The 16,434-nt window shown below is 44.7% G+C and overlaps 1 long non-coding RNA gene across 2 annotated transcripts; it reads right to left on the bottom strand.

The window, feature by feature from the left end:
- Positions 1 to 1,132: 1,132 nt before the first annotated feature.
- Positions 1,133 to 16,364, bottom strand: LOC139016757 (uncharacterized). 2 transcript variants are annotated; one of them, XR_011472708.1, is made up of 4 exons: positions 16,287 to 16,364; positions 9,493 to 9,548; positions 5,489 to 5,595; positions 1,133 to 1,780 (listed from the first exon to the last, which is right to left on the bottom strand). It is a non-coding gene; the product is annotated as an uncharacterized lncRNA (long non-coding RNA). The 2 variants fall into 2 exon arrangements; XR_011472709.1 differs by lacking the exon at positions 1,133 to 1,780 and adding an exon at positions 2,433 to 2,830.
- Positions 16,365 to 16,434: the final 70 nt, after the last annotated feature.

Raw genomic sequence — 16,434 nt, 5'->3', positions numbered from 1 at the left:
GGTCCATGGGTGGAAAGGTTGGCTGCTGAGCCTGATGGATGTGAGAATTTTTTATCTCTTCAAGAGGCACAGAAGGTAGAATTGATCTCTTTGAAGAGCGAACATATTCACGATAGGGTTGCTGTTTATCTTGATCTCCGTGGTGGTCCAACAAAAATTTCAACGGCTCAGAGGACACTGCAGGCTGAGTTGCAGCTTCTTGTTGGGGTGGAAGCTGAACTAAAGCCTCCTGAGGGTTTGAAGAAGGTTCCGTTTTCTCAGGGGCCTCTGCAAGTACAGCTGAGACTTCATGGTTGACAGAAGAAAGGTCAAGGTGTGCAGGATTTTGCTGATCCCAAGACCAGGGCTTGGTGGGCCCCAGGGGCATGGGGGTCAGCAGGAGAGAGTCCATGGCCACCTCCGGAATCGGAGCTGCCTGGACCTGCAGCCACAACAGCTGCCATAGGAACAGGAACCGTGGGGCCCACATGTGCAGCCCGGACATGACAGGCAGAGGTCCGGGGCACAGTGAGCCACCAAGGCGAATGGGGCAAGGAGAGTGACCCAGAAGACTGGGGCACAAGAGGTAATCCAAAATAATGGAGCACAATACGCGATCCAGGAGACTGGAGCACAAGGAGCGATCCAAAATACTGGGGCACGTACACGCAACCCAGAGAAGTGGGACCAAGTCCCTGCGCTGAGCAGGAGCCCAATAATCTGCAGCCATGTCACAATTGGCAGCCATGTCACAATTGGCAGCCTGTCCTGCATGTGCCCCTTAGCAACCAAGCACCCCTCCCCCACCTCAAGTTCTCACCTTTATTTAGGCAACCTTTATTATTCTTGGGCTGAAGTGCCTACAGAAGAGGGAGCCTTTTCCCCAAAATCACCAGCGACTAAATGGTTCCTTTCACCTGCAGAAAAGATAACTATCTCCCTCTGGGTCTCCCCTCTCCACTCACAGTGAGGCAGGATTTGGACTGCACACGTGGGTGGCCCAGAGCCCAGGCATGGTGGGATGTGGGGAGGGGGTGTAAAAGAAGGTGGGAGGAGGGGAGTATTGAAGAGCTCTCCAAGAAAGCCACAGGGCCTGGCATCTTGTTATAATGTACCCCACGAATCACAGAAGGACGCCTCAAGAAGTCGAATTAAAGAGTCACGTTTATTGCAATCCGGGGCTCTGAGGGGGCATTTCACTCTCCCAAATCTCAAATTGATAAGATGTCCGCAATACCAGATTTATAGAGGCAAAAATCACAAAGGTATTGACTACATCCCAGGGTTTGGGATGAGGAACCTGGTTGGCAATAAAGCAGTTTGCAGAAGCAGAATTAAGCATGTTAATTATAGTTTTGGATCTCAGGATCACTGCCTTGTCAGAAACACATTATCTAGAGCCCGGGCTCTTGGGACCACTGAGTCACCAGGAACACATTATCTAGAGCCATCGAGGCAATTTAGAGTAAATGTGCTGTCCTGGTTTTGGGGACTAGAAGAATGTGCTTCCTAAAACCAGTAAGATCACAATCAATGGGATATTCACATTACAATCAATAAGGCATTCAATCGAATGGGATGATTTCTATAATTCAGAAAATCAAAATAACTTTTCTATTGTTAAGCCAAACAGCAGGGTTAGAGTTAAGCTACAGTTTCTACCTGAGATGGTTGCTACCATACTTTATTCTCAGGAAATTCAGAAGAGCTAGTCCAGTCTGGCAATCTGAGCTCCTCTTCAAAGCTGAAATCTGACAGTCTTCCTCCCATGGCCATACTGCTTCCTGGAAAAATAGCTGACCTACAAAATACACCAGTTAGAGTGGTATGGAGTGGGACACACTTTACTGTTCAAAAATGTTGCCATTTTCTTGAAATTCTCAATATCCATGTTTGATTTTTTTTTAAATTCGCACCCAAAGATATGTTTATTGATTTTAAAGAGAGACAAGGGGGTAGGGAGAGGGGGAGAAAGAGAGAAACATCAATATGAGAGAGAAATATATCGGTTGCCTACAGTACACAACTGATATCACACGGCATCCTCACATGGAGAGTAGACAGAGAGGAAGCAAGCTCTTCATGACCCTTACAAGGACACTATTCTCATTCATGAGGGCTTCACCGTTATGATCTCCTCTAACCCTAATTACTTGCCAAATGAAATAATACTCTTGCATTGGTCATTGGGTTTCAACATATGAATTTGGGTTGGGGTGACATAGATATTGAACCGTAACATTTCAATTTTGGACTTAAGCTAAGTTTGTGGTTCTTGGTTACGCTAGACCTATCAAACTAATACAGACTCCAACTACCCTTCAGGAATGGTTTTGAACTTCAGTGATGAGTGGGTTGAGAAATCTTCTCAGGTCTCTTGATTAATATAAAGCTAACTGAAAATAGCATATACATAAATAACTTTCCTTAATCTTTAGAGAATAAAAGAATTATCACCTTTTAAAAATATATTTTTTGTTGATTTCAAAAAGTAGGGAGAGGGAGAGAGAGATAGACACATCAATGACAAGAGATAATCATTGACTGGGTGCCTCCTGCACACCCCACACTGGGGTTTGAGCCTGCAACCTGGGCATCTGCCCTGACGGGAAATCAAACCATGATCTGATCGTTCATAGGTTGATGCAGCCAGGCTATTTATTACCTTTATAAAGGAACATTTCTCAGCCAGACCCCACAATTAATTCACAGCTTGGGGCTGTCAGGATAAAATCTGTGTATTTCCAACCACCCCAGGCAGTTGATCCATAATCCACCAGAGACGAAGAACTTGAAGAGCCCCAGATAAGGTCAGTTAATCAAAAAATGAAATTATGTTCTAGGACTCCATCTACAAGGAAAAAATGATGAAAGAAAAATCAGAAACTCAAATGAAGCTCCAGATAACTGAAAATTCCAAAATCCTTTCTTGTTGGCTGGGAAAATCTACATCATAGTAAAAGTATTATTGTTCTGACTAATTAACGATGTCTATGCCCATGGGAATGCTGGCTAGCCATAAAACAGCAAGAAAGAACACTCCCCTAGAGCAAGCATGTCAAACTCGTGGCTGGCGGGAATGAGGCATGTGCGGCCTGCCGGCTGCAAGTTTGACATGCTTACACTAACAAAACCATTTAAGGCAGAGACTTAAAAAAATCAACTGAAAACAGCTAACAAATTCAAAGATCAAGTGGCTTGTTTTTCTGGGAAATAAATGAATAAGAAAACATAATTTTTGTTATTTGTTTACTCTTATACTATTTATTAAAGAACCACTGATGTGAAAGTAATAAACCAACTCATAGCCACAAATGCCATTGAAAGCAAGCTCTTGAAATTTGCTGTAATTCCGGTTCATTCAAAGAGCCCATGGTTCTCTGCCACCTTATTTTATTTTTGACAAAGTCTGGTTGCATTTTCCAATGAGTTCTGGTAAGCCAGCCAACAACTCTCCGACCTCTCCTATATTTTTTGGAATTTTAAGCATAAAGCCAGCAAGGACTTGCCTGGGGTTGAGGGAACAAAGTTATTTCCGATTAAGACTCTAATTGGATAAAAATCATTAAGAAAATAATTTAGTAATGCCAACTAAATTTACAAAGACTTATATTGATCCTTAAGTTAAAGATTGAGTGTACAATGGCAAGCTAAAATGAAACATTGTATACCGAGCAGTGCTGGGGCCGTGGTCTTCTTCCCGTGCCTGTGTGGCAGCCTTACTAACTCAGAGACTTAAAATAACCACAAAGGATGATCTGAAATTAAAACTGTTTAAAAAATATATATTTTTATTGATTTCAGACAGAGAAGGAGGAGAGGGAGAGAGGAACATCAAGGATGAGAGAGAACCATTGATTAGTTGCCTACAATATGGACAGGTGCCCTGACCGAGAATGAAACCCGGACCCTTCAGTCCACAAGTCAGCGCTCTATCCCAGAGCCAAACTGGCTAGGGCTGAATTTAAAACTAAAAGCAGTAGTCACGTTCTAGGCTAGAATCTTACCTGACTAAGTTCAATTTTCACCTTACTAAGCCTGTATGTTGTCTTTTTGCATCTACCATAATATTCCTTTGGAATCTCAAAATAATTTCCTTTTTCTAGACCCCTCAAAGCACAGATACCACATTAGAAGGGAGACCACAAATGCCCTCACTGTTATTGAACTAGTTGCTGACTATTAACTATCTTGTACCCACCTATGTAAAAGAAATATGTGCCGCTCTAACAGGTTTGGCTCAGTGGATAGAGCGTCGGCCTGCGGACTGAAGGGTCCCGGGTTCGATTCCGGTCAGGGGCATGTACCTGGGTTGCGGGCACATCCCCAGTGGGAGATGTGCAGGAGGCAGTTGATCGATGTTTCTCTCGCATCGATGTTTCTAACTCTCTATCTCTCTCCCTTCCTCTCTGTAAAAAATCAATAAAAAATATATATAAAAAAATTAATAAAATATATTTTTAAAAAAGAAGTATGTGTCTATCATTTTACTTTTTATTCTATCACCAATGGATTTAATACATGTAAGTCTTATTTGGATTGTAATGTATCAAATAAGGTGCGAAACTGCCATTCTCTGGAGCATTTTCTCAATCCTTTGAGATTCTGCTTCCCAGCAATTGTCAGTTTGGCTCAAATAAACTCACAAAAGTTCTTACAGGTTTGAATATTTCTTAGGTTGACATAACCCAAACTGATCCATTTCCTCAACATAATTTTAAAACCACACAGCTAGGCGTGCAAAGGGGAGTGTGTGTGTGTGTGTGTGTGTGTGTGTGTGTGTAAGAAAGAGGAGAGAGGGAGAGGGAGAGAGTGAGGGAGAGGGAGAGAGAAAAAGAGGGAACAGGGAGGGAGACAACCTCTCTAAATCCTTAAGTCCCTTTTAAAGAACAGATATATAATATAAACCTAAAGGAAACCACATTAGAAACACAGAGAGGTTTGCAAAACAAGAGGCTTCTTTCATCCCAAAATACCAAACCAACACAAGGGGAGAAAAAATGAATGCAATGGATCCATGTGCCAAAGTTTTGGTCCTGCCTCATGGAGACACTGCAAGCAAAGCCAAAACAAATGTGATAATTCACCTGATTCATTCCCAGGCTGTGCCTTAAACACACTATGTATTTGCCGGCTCACTGGTCAACACAGAGAAAAACACTTGTTTTCATTCTCAGTAAGGAACTTTGGGAGGTAACTTGGGCAGGCACCAAGAGAACAGCATTAAAGAGGAAAATGGGAGGGCTGGGGGCAGAGAAAGAGCGAGCCAGTATGTGGCCTGCAAACTGAAACAAGGCAACCTCCATGAACAATTCGCTCTGTCCTCTGGTAGATGTAGGTGTGCTGTTGTGTTGTGTTGTGTTTGTTTCTATTGTGTGTGAGTGTCACTCGATGTGCCCTGACATTTCTCCTCAGTCGGGGGAGTGGAGGTTGGGGTTCGGGTTTGGGAGAGCTCGGGTGAGGGCAGAGGAGGTGGGCAAGAGCCCTCAGCCATGGGCTGGGTGGGTACCTGTAGGCGCTGTGCCTCCTGAAGCTGCTTTCCCTGCAGTCACTGGCTGAGTCGGCCTCTTCCTCGTCCTCCCCTCCTCTTCCTCACCATCTACCCCTCTTCTCCATCTGTGGTCAACGTACAACACACACTATTTGGATCTGAGCCACGGAGCCCCTTATGGCAGTGAGGCGCACCTATGACACAAGAACTCATTTTTTTGGTTGATTTCTCTTTGTTAAATGGCATTTAAATATATCAAATAAATATCAAAAATATAAATCTTTGTTTTACTATGGCTGCAAATATCAAAAAATTTCTATATGTGACATGGCACCAGAGTTATTTAGGGTTTTTCAAAATGCTGACACACAGAGCTCAACAGGTTCGCCATCACTGCCTAATGGCCCCAGGAGCTCAGTGCCTGGATGGGGGGAATGTAGGGGAGGAGCTGGCAGCAGCTACCTCCTGTGACTGCTGTCCCCTCCGCCGTGCATCATCTAGGTCCGCACCTCAGCCACCTCACGGTGCTTCCATAGAAGAGGATTAGGCCAGACTTAGTTGGACCATGTGTCCCATGGCTACAGGTCCTGTGGAGAGGGAGCCTGCATGGAACGCATCATGCTTATAGGCAAGGTGAGGCAGGGACATCTATACCACCACCATGAAAGCTGTTGGATGAAAGAAATTATCTCATTGGAAAAGGGGGTTCTTTTTCCATTATGTGCTGGTACCTGCTGAGCTAGCGATCTGGTGAGCCACTGAAAGGGGTCAGGAAATGAGTCTCCAGGACGATCCCATTTGTTGTTCCTCACCTCCTGGATTCCCCACACCTCACTGATCCCCATTCCCAGGCTGTGCCTTAAGCACACTATGTATTTGCTGGCTCACTGGTCAACACAGAGAAAAACACTTGCTTTCATTCTCAGTAAGGAACTTTGGGAGGCAAATTGGGCAGGCACCAAGAGAACAGCATCCGCAAACTAATTAACCACATAGGAATTGGAGGCCCTTGCACTCTGCCTAGAATCCCACCTAACCATTTCAGATAAGAATTCCAAATTGTCCCCATTTACCCTTTATTCTTATAGAAAATCTCATCCTCATTAGACAATCCTTGTCATGTAGCGTCCGTGCCATGTTTTGCTTGTATGTGGCATTGAGAGGTCTAAATGTATGCCTTAGCCAAGGCGGCTGCTTTCTCCAGAAAAAGCCCTCCTAGAAAACAGATAAATATGAATTCTGCGTTTCCCTTGTTTCTCCTGCCACAAAACATGCTGTCCTGTTTCCCAGTCCCACTGCTCCACTAGGGGACGCTGTGCTATTGTCCTCTGTGTGGTTGGCAGCATTCTGCATCTCAGATTGCTAAGCCACCAGCAGTTATCTGTGGTCATTTAGGTCTATTATTAAATCTTATTCACTCAGAATTTCTTTCACTCACTCAGGCATTTAAGTCTCACTGACTTAATGTGATGTAGTAATGACTCTCCTCTCTTTGCAGGAGTAGAGGAACCAGTACATTCCCTTGGAATCATGCGTCAAAGGATCTGTGTTGGACACAGAAGTAAGTAGGTAGGTTTGGTGCTGGGCTGAGCTGGAGGGAGCGGAGGAACACACACATGACCCGCAGTGGGGTCCACAGAGGCTGAGGCAGGACAAGTGAATGGAGCAGTGGCCCCACCAGTACGTTTCCAGAAATAAAGTCCTGAGGAGGGAAGTCGTAGGCAGTTACTGCTCACACATTCTTCGTTATCTCCAGCAACTCCTTGATAGCTGGCCAACAGTTAGGAAGGGATTTTTGTTGTGTGTTTAATAAAAATGCTTGATTATTTTTTTTTAGTTCTGGATTTCACAGAGACACAGAGAGAGAGAGAGAGAGAGAGACTAGATGCCTACGGCCAGCCCTCCTACGAGAATTGAATTTGAAACCGGGCATTTGCCCTCACCTCCTGATGCATGGGACAAAGTTCAACAAACTAAGCCATGCTGACTTGAAGTAACCACAAAGAATGGTTTGAAATTAAAACTTTTTAACTAAAAGTAGGTTATGGCAGGTAGCCAGCCGGCCCCACCCCCTGGTTGAACTTCTGGTCAAGGAGACAATTTGCATAGTAGATTTTTATTACATGGGATATATATATATATATATATATATATAGAGAGAGAGAGAGAGAGAGAGAGAGAGAGAAAGAGGAAATATGCAAATTAGGCCAGGACACCATAACGGGTCATGACCATACACCAGGAGGTTGTGCGCACAGGTGAGGCCTGAGCTAATATGGAGACAGAGACAGGAGGGCTGGCAAGCCGTCGTGCTGGACTTGGGCCGGCCCCCTGGAGCCAGAGCGGACACAGACAAGGACAGGGCTCGCTGGCAGCCTCTGCAATGGAGCACAAGCCTGGAGAGGAGACTGTGGGCCCGCATCCCGTGGAAGCAGCAAGGCTCCCTCTGGCCTCCCGCAGAATTGGCGCGAGTCCCTCCCTGCTCCTGTGAGCGCTGGTGGCTCGATTCAGCCTCTTGTGGAAGCTTCGCAGCTCCCTGCGGTGCACCTCGGTTCCCCCCGGCGCCCGCAGCAGCAGCAGGTGGACTACTGCACACGATATCGCAGGATGGGCTACTAGTATCAAAATAACTTCCCCTGACAGTACATCAGGACTCAAATCCACCTATCACATTTCCTTATGTGCTTTTGGAATATGTTAAACCACCCCTAGAAAGTTTTCACTTCCAAAGCATACCCACATATACACATTTACCTGATTGGGGCTGGGGATGGGGGTGAGGGTGGGGGGCTTCCTCTGGCTACTACCCTTGGGCAAGCTTAGCCCCATCTTGGGCACCACCTCAGCCTGGGCAACAGCCCACTTGCCCCGGCTGTTGCCTAGGTGCCTGGAGCAGAGCACCTCTCCCCGTGGGTCCAGCACATGGGCATCTACCATGTGGGGCACAGACAGAGCTGGAGCTGGGGGCTGCATGAGTGGTCTGCCTCTGCTGGCCCCTCCAATGGGAGTGCAGGCAAGGAAAAAGGGAGAGCTGAGTGGGGAGGTGCTGGGGCCAGGCAGGAGGTGCAGGCCTGCAGAAATTTGTGCAGGTAGAAGGCCCATCGAAATTGCTGAGGTCCCTCTGGATCAACTTCAGACTTTTCTTATCTCTGGCTATGTGACCAGAACTAACAATGGGTTTAGCATGGTCAGTCAAGGGAGCTATGTCTCCAAGGAGCCTAGAAGAGACTGAGCCCATGAAGGGACCACTATAGGGCATGCAGTGAGGTTGGGATAGGATGGGGGTGTGGGGGGTACTATAGGTAACCCAGGCGGCTCTGTACTGTGGCATATATCTCATCAGGGCCTCCCTCCTTGTCTCCCTTTCCAGCTTGGAGAGGAAGGCAGGGGAGGCCTCAAAGGTGTCCCCCTCCTGACCCTTTGATGCAAAGAGATCTCGAGGGTATTGCAGGGGATGGGGGAGGGCGGGGGGAGGAACTTATGCAACCCAAGCAGGCCAGGGCAGCAGTTAATCCACTCCATCCACAAACAGCCCTGCCTCTGACTTAAAACCCTAAGCCAAAGTGCTATAGATTTTAGGGAAAAAACTCAGTACTGATCAGAATATCCTATTTACATTTCACTCTTTCTCCTCAAGCCCATCTATAAGAGGCAAAGGATTGAATATTTTCATGAGAGTTTATTTAAATCTTTGGAAGGTAATTTTAATGGAAGGCTACACGAGATCAGTATTTGAAGCAAAACCTTAACGAAAATTTCCCTCCTCCAAGCATCCTAGCAAGAAGTCATCTCTAAAATTTTAAAGTTAATGGTTCTTTCAGGTATTGCTTAAAATTAAAAAACAAAAACAAGCAAGCAAAAAACCAGTGTTGAAAGGCAGAAAAATTCTGCTCAGAGGGTTAGTGGTTTAACAAGGGGAGAACTTGATGATGTATCCGAAAAGATGAGTTTTAAATCAAAGAAAAAAAGAGAGGTCCCTACTACCCAAACACACTCCAGAAACAGACCCTCCTCCAGCTTACCCAAACGCTCCTCGGCCATGCCAACTCCGAGATTCCTGCACTCAGGATGACACCACCTGTAAAGCACAGAACTTCAGCTTTGCTTCTGAAGTGATGCAACCACAATACCTTCCTTTTCCCTTTCTTCAAGGTCAGAAAGATCCTGAAGCTGTAAGGATTTTGAAGTAAAGGTCCTTCCCAGAGTCTCAATGTAGACTTCAAAATGTTTTCTTATTAGAAATAAAAACTAAATTCCAACAATCCCAGCTATCAGTTGAGGTGTTCTGCGGCTTCAAAATCAAAGAAGACTTGCAGATGCATTACTAGACATAAACAATTGTTTTTATAAGTACCATAGAAATACCGGAGAAAATTATGGACAGCATCACCCAAGTCTATGAAATTATTATGAATTCTAGCTGGCAGTCCAATACTCAGATACTTCCACTTACAGGCCTTTCACATCTCCTCCCCACAACCCAGGTCTATTCTTGTCTCTAAAGTCTAGAATTTCAATGTTGAAAGGAGTCTAGTTAGTTCATTGGTCAGCAAACTAATTAGTCAACAGAACCAAATATCAACAGTACTTCTTCAAAATAGACTCGCCCAGGCCCAAAACCGACTTTTGCGCATGGGCCACAAAGTTTCAATCGCACTGTAAATGCACACCCACACGTGGTATTTTGTGGAAGAGCCACACTCAAGGGGCCAAAGAGCCGCATGTGGCTCGTGAGCTGCAGTTTGCCAACCACGGAGTTAGCCAAAGAAAATCCACAAAGTTTACCTTGATGATTCCTTTTGAACAATCACTGAAAACAATGTAGTAAATTGCCAGTTCTTAGTTAGCACTGGGAGCTGTTTAGGTCAAGGGCCTCATGTTGAACTGTCCTATGTCTGATGCCAAGATGAACCATAGGACAAAAGACATAGACATAAGAATATCACAAATCTGGAGAAACCAAGATGCTGGCATAGGTAAACACTGGAAATTGCTGCCTCCCACAACAAATTCAAAAAACAACTAAAAGACAAAAGGACATCATCCAGAACCACAGGAAAGCTGGCTGAGTGGAAATACTACAACTTGAAAAAAAGAGAAAAGCACACTGAGACTCAGAGGAGGTACGGAGGTAAAGTGCAGAGGTACAGAGGCACACACGGCAAGGGCTGGCAGGAGGGAGTCACAAGCCCCCTACTGCTCTGAACTCCAGTTCCAGGTGAGTCTCTGGGGACCTAGACTCATACAGGGAGAACCTGGACTGTCTGGCAGCAGGCAGAACTCAGAACTCGAGGGCGGCTTTCTCTCAGGGGTGCCTGCAGCAATTACCGGGACACAGAGGGGGGGGCGGGCCTTAGCGCAGGGCTGAGGATCAGCCATAGCTGCTTGCTCCACCCTGTTGTTTCCCTGAGACCCCACCCCACCCAAGCTGCTGCAGAGGCTTTTGCATATGAATGCCCTGGCCCTTTGCAATCTGAACATTATCTAACAACTGCAGCTGGGACAGACAGACCCAGAACTTCCAAGAGAAGGCCCAAGGCCCCACAGCAGCTTGCACTGCTTCACAGCTGGGACTCATCTGGGCACCTCCAAACCCCAAACAAGGAAGGGGAATCTGCAGATATCTTCATAGCTCCTGTCGGGTAGCCTCAGGCAGAGGCTAAATTAAACCACCTTAGATCCAAGAGCCAGTGTACCCAGTGGTCAGAGTGAGACCATCCAGATTACAACTCCTCAGATCCATAAGGGACACACTCAGGGGGCAGACTCAATGAGCACCAAAGCCCCACTGAAGCAAGTCTTGCCCCAGAAGGGTGTCTTCAGCACAGAAGTTCTCCCACTGCAGACACAGCTGATTCTCACAGCCAATTGGTCTGGAGGTCAATTCCTCCCAGTGATAACTACAACAATCAAGGCATAACTACAACAAGACTGTGCACAAAGCTCACAAAGGGCTGCACCAACAGTGTCCACCTCAGGTAATTGGGGAGGCTGAGCCACTGGTCCCTATAGGACACCTAGCACACAAAGCCACTCTATCAACACAGGGAAGCAGCCAAAATGTGGAGACAAAGAAACAGGTCACAAATGACTGAAATGGAGGAAAGCCAACGACTGGATGTAGAGTTCAAAACCATAGTATTAAGGTTTGTCAAGAATTTTCTAGAAACCGCCGATAAATTTAGTAAGAGGATATGAAAAAAGACCAACTAGAAATTAAGCATACACTGACTGAAATAAAGAATAATATACAAAGATCCAACAGCAGACAAGAGGATCCCAAGAATCAAGTCAAAGATTTGAAATACAAAGAAGCAAAAAATACCGAACCAGCCGAAACTAGTTTGGCTCAGTGGATAGAGCGTCGGCCTGCTGACTGAAGGGTCCCAGGTTCAATTCTGGTTGAGGGCATGTACCTGGGTTGCAGACACATCCCCAGTGGGGGGTGTGCAGGAGGCAGCTGATCGATGTTTCTCTCTCATCGATGTTTCTGACTCTCTATCTCTCTCCCTTCCTCTCTGTAAAAAAATCAATAAAATATATTTTTAAAAAAATACCCAGCCAGAAAAGCAAAAAGAATCCAAAAATACGAAGATAGTGTAAGAAGCCTCTGGGACAGCTTCAAGCGTACCAACATCCGAATTATAGGGGTGCCAGAAGATGAGAGAGAGCAAGATATTGAAAACCTATTTGAAGAAATAATGACAGAAAACTTCCCCTACCTGGTGAAAGAAATAGACTTACAAGTCCAGGATGCACAGAGAACCCCAAATAAAAGGAATCCAACAAGGACACACCAAGACACATCATAATTAAAATGCCAAGAGCAAAAGACAAAGAGAGAATCTTAAAAGCAGCAAGAGAAAAACAGCCAGTCACCTACAAGGGGATACCCATACGACTGTCAGCTGATCTCTAAACAGAAACTATGCAGGCCAGAAGGGAGTGGCAAGAAATATTCAAAGTGATGAATGCCAAGAACATACAACCAAGATTACTTTATCCAGCAAAGCTAACATTCAGAATTGAAGGTCAGATAAAGAGCTTCACAGATAAGAAAAAGCTAAAGGAGTTCATCACCACCAAACCAGTATTATATGAAATACTGAAAGGTATTCTTTAAGAAGAGGAAGAAGAAGAAAAAGGAAAAGATAAAAATTATGAACAGCAAATACATATCTATCAATAAGTGAATCTAAAAATCAAGTGAATAAAAAATCTGATGAACAGCGTAAACTGGTGCATATAATAGAACCAAGGGCATAGAAAGAGAGTGGACTGACAAATCTTGGGGAGAAAGGGGTGTGGGGGTACAGGAAGGGGAAGAGGGTGGGGTGGGAACTGGGTGGAGGAGAGCTATGGGGGGAAAAAAGAGGAACAACTGTAATAATCTGAACAATAAAGATTTCATCTAAACAAAAGAATACCACAAATCTGACACAGAGACTTATTTTTAATACACCTGAAATTTATGAATTTCATAGTGATTGTGAATATTAAATAGGATACATTTTAAGCAATAAGTTCATAGTAAACTATAAGTATTATATTTTAAGCCACAGTACTTTTCGGCACCATTTCTAGGGGCCCTGGCTAACTAAAAAGTTGCACTAAACCCTGGTGGTGAAAATGATGATGGAACAACTTAGAAAGCCATGCCTATGCCAATATAGGGTTATGGGTACCCAGAGGCAGTAAATTGTTTTAGTCATCCCATCCTGTAGCTCCTGTTTCAGACTATAGCATGAAGAACAGAAAAAATGGACCTCCCACCAATAGGATCTTAATTTGCAGCACTCCCCTCCCCAAGTTACTAACCCCTGTTAGAAGATACCTCTGCATAAATTTTATAAGCAACTAAAACAAAGGTCATCTGCATCTAAGATTCAAAGCTGTTTTCAGAATGCAAATCTTCAGTGTTAACTCTCTAAATAACTTACACATTCATGTGGATTTCTCATATCCCTAGACTTTCCTTAAAGGTGTATTTCAATTTTTAATGTACCGCAGGTCCTCAAATTCAACATCATTTTGTTGTGTTATAATGTCCACAGGAACTTAACTCTTATCTTATTAATTAATCTATATGGTAAAATTGTTTTTGTTTTACATCATTTCACTTAAAAGTTGCAGAACATACCAGCATGGTTATGTGAGCACTTTGTGTACATGAATGGATTTATAAAATTCCAATAATACAAATAAAGTCAAAGCATTATTTTTATTGAGTTATTGGTACATCTTCCTCTATCACTAGTTTGTAAGCTCTTCAAGTGCTAGAAGGAACCATTATCTTATTTTTTCATCTCCAGAACCTAACACAGTTCTTGGCATATGATAGGAGATTGATAGTCTGTTGATTGAGTGAATGAATGAAATGAGCAAATATGAAAATGAAATTACTTTATCCAACTGAAGCTGACTGCTGACAAGCAGGGCTGAAGACAAATTTTTAAATGCTGACTGCTACAGGGAAAGCCAGCCTGTACAGTGAATCAGTGAAGCAGCTCTGGACAACAAGGAAGCTTCCGAAGCTGGTCCCTGGGGAGCAGAGACAGTTGTCTCCTTGGATAACCTGGCCACACTGCTTGCTGGCAACCATTTTCCTTCATGATACTGAAAAAAAAACAATCTCTCTGATGCCTTAGGGCTTTCCTTGATTTTAAGACATTATTCATTTTCTGAATTTATAAAGAGTTTAATCATGTGTACTTGCCAAAAATATAAAGGTACAAATAATCACTAATAATTAAGGCCCTGATTAAAAAAAATAAATCTACAATGCTCTCTTTTCTCAACTATATATTAACATGTGGAACATTTCCTTCATTACTCTATCAGTGATGGGCTTTATGTTGTGAAAATCTCAAAACCTAAAGCTTATGCAATGAATTGGTCTTAATGTCCAATTGAGAGGGGAAGAAATGTATTACAACAGATACCAAGTAACTGTTTCCTGATCTTTCAAGTACCTGTAACATCTGAATAGCTGTGTGAAATGGCTACAGGCTTGAAAGAGGTAGATTGGCGTCTGCAAATTAATGTCTGCTGATCATCTTCTCAGTGACAGGATTGAAGAAGGTGGTGAGCAGGGGACACAAGTGAAGGTGGTCTACCTGAGTCATATCTGAGGAGAGTTCTCAGATTCAGTAGAGGTGAAGTCAATGAGGAAAGGAACATGGGTAAGAATAGGCAGCAAGGTCAATAAAAAGCCAGATCATGAAGTCAATCAGAGAAGCTTATGAAGACATAATTATAACATGAAAAGTTTGGGAAATCTAAGCCTCACTCATTCATTCAGAGGAATCAAAATGGTCCATGAGAGATTGGGTAGGTGGGAAGACATCAACCAAAGAACTTGCATGCGTATATGCATAACCCATGGACAGAGACAATAGTGTGGTAAAGGCCTGAGGTGGGGGCGGGGGAGGACTGAAAGGGGTCAATGGGGGGAAAAGGAGGATATACTTTCAACAATAAAGATTTTTTTAAAAAGTCATGGCTAATAATAATGAAATGGTCCATGAAAAAAGAATGATGGTTGAATTGAGGCACATACCTGGTAATTAACTATACTTCTGGGGCTCTGTGAAAGTAAAATTGGACAGCACTTAAATGGAATAATGTTTCTACAATGCATTAAAAAATGTTTAAACAGCCAAAACCGGTTTGGCTCAGTGGATAGAGCGTTGGCCTGCGGACTGAAAGGTCCCAGGTTCCATTCCGGTCAAGGGCATGTCCCTGGGTTGCGGGCACATCCCCAGTGGGGGATGTACAGGAGGCAGCTGATCGATGTTTCTCTCTCATCGATGTTTCTAACTCTCTATTTCTCTCCCTTCCTCTCTGTAAAAAATCAATAAAATATATTTTAAAAAAATAAAAATAAAGAATGTTTAAACATTTTTTCTGGGAACTGAAGGGAGTTCTGAATAGGCAGTTTGGGAGTGATGATAAAGCATCCTTTGGGTTGTAACGCATGAGAAATTTTGTCAAGCATACATATCTTAAAACCACATAATAGTAAATGCAAGCAAGATTCTTCCTGGGAACATTTCTTAAATTAAGGGGCAGCATAAAATGACATGGGGCTTTAACATCATTAAATTTGGGTGTGACCTCGAGCTTCCACAGGTATTGTCATGAACCTTAAGTAAGTCCCTTCACCCTCCTGAGTTTACGTTTCTTTATCTAATAACAAGAGTAATCACAATAAAACCGGACCCAGCGGCAGGGTGTAGCGAGGCATCCGCAGGCGTTCTGTAAGCCCTGCAAATGGCAGCCTGTTACCCTGAGTTCAGTGCTTCCTGCGGTGGAGCTGGGAGTGTGCACCTGGGCCCCTTCACTGGAGATTTCGGGGAAAGCTGCTCTGGTCTCAGGCCTTGGGCTCCGTGGGCATCCCTGGCTGAAGAGCAGGACCCTCCATGAAGGCACGGGAGCCGGGCGGCCCTGCAGCGAGGAGGCCAGGCTGGGAGCACCCGAGGACGCTGTGGGTGGTCCCCGGACATTTAAGTGAAATGTCAGCCCGGAAAACAAAACCGCCCCTTCCCGCCTCTTCCCCAAGGCACCTGCCGAGGGGTCATTTCATGAACCAGTTTTGTCTGAAATCCTAACATTCGAGAAGAACGAGGAGGCCACCTGAGCTGCTGTGGAAAGTTCTCTCTCGAAAATCAGTGCCTGCGAGCAAGGGCCCCGCTCAGAGGACCTGAGGCGGCTGAGGTGCCGAGGCTGGACTCCGGGGCGCCCCGTCGCCCGGAAGCCGTGTCTCCATCCTCCCTCCACCCTGGGCTCAGCTCCCAAACCGCCATGGTTTTCTTACTGGCGGTCGGATTCGCAAAGGGCACGGACTCCCGCCTTCCACCTTGAAGGGTTCCGCGCAGACCCTTGAGTCGCCAGCGGCACTGCGCCTGCGCCAGGCTGTGCGAGGGGCGGGGCCAGCTCGGCACGTGACCTCTCCTTGGCCCCGC

The sequence above is a fragment of the Myotis yumanensis genome, unplaced genomic scaffold (genome assembly GCF_028538775.1).
Source record: "Myotis yumanensis isolate MYYU_CA2020_CCGP unplaced genomic scaffold, mMyoYum1.0.hap1 SCAF_9, whole genome shotgun sequence".
Lineage (NCBI taxonomy): Eukaryota > Metazoa > Chordata > Mammalia > Chiroptera > Vespertilionidae > Myotis > Myotis yumanensis.
The sequence above is the reverse complement of the archived record's forward strand: the minus strand, read 5'-3'. Positions and strand labels throughout refer to the sequence as shown.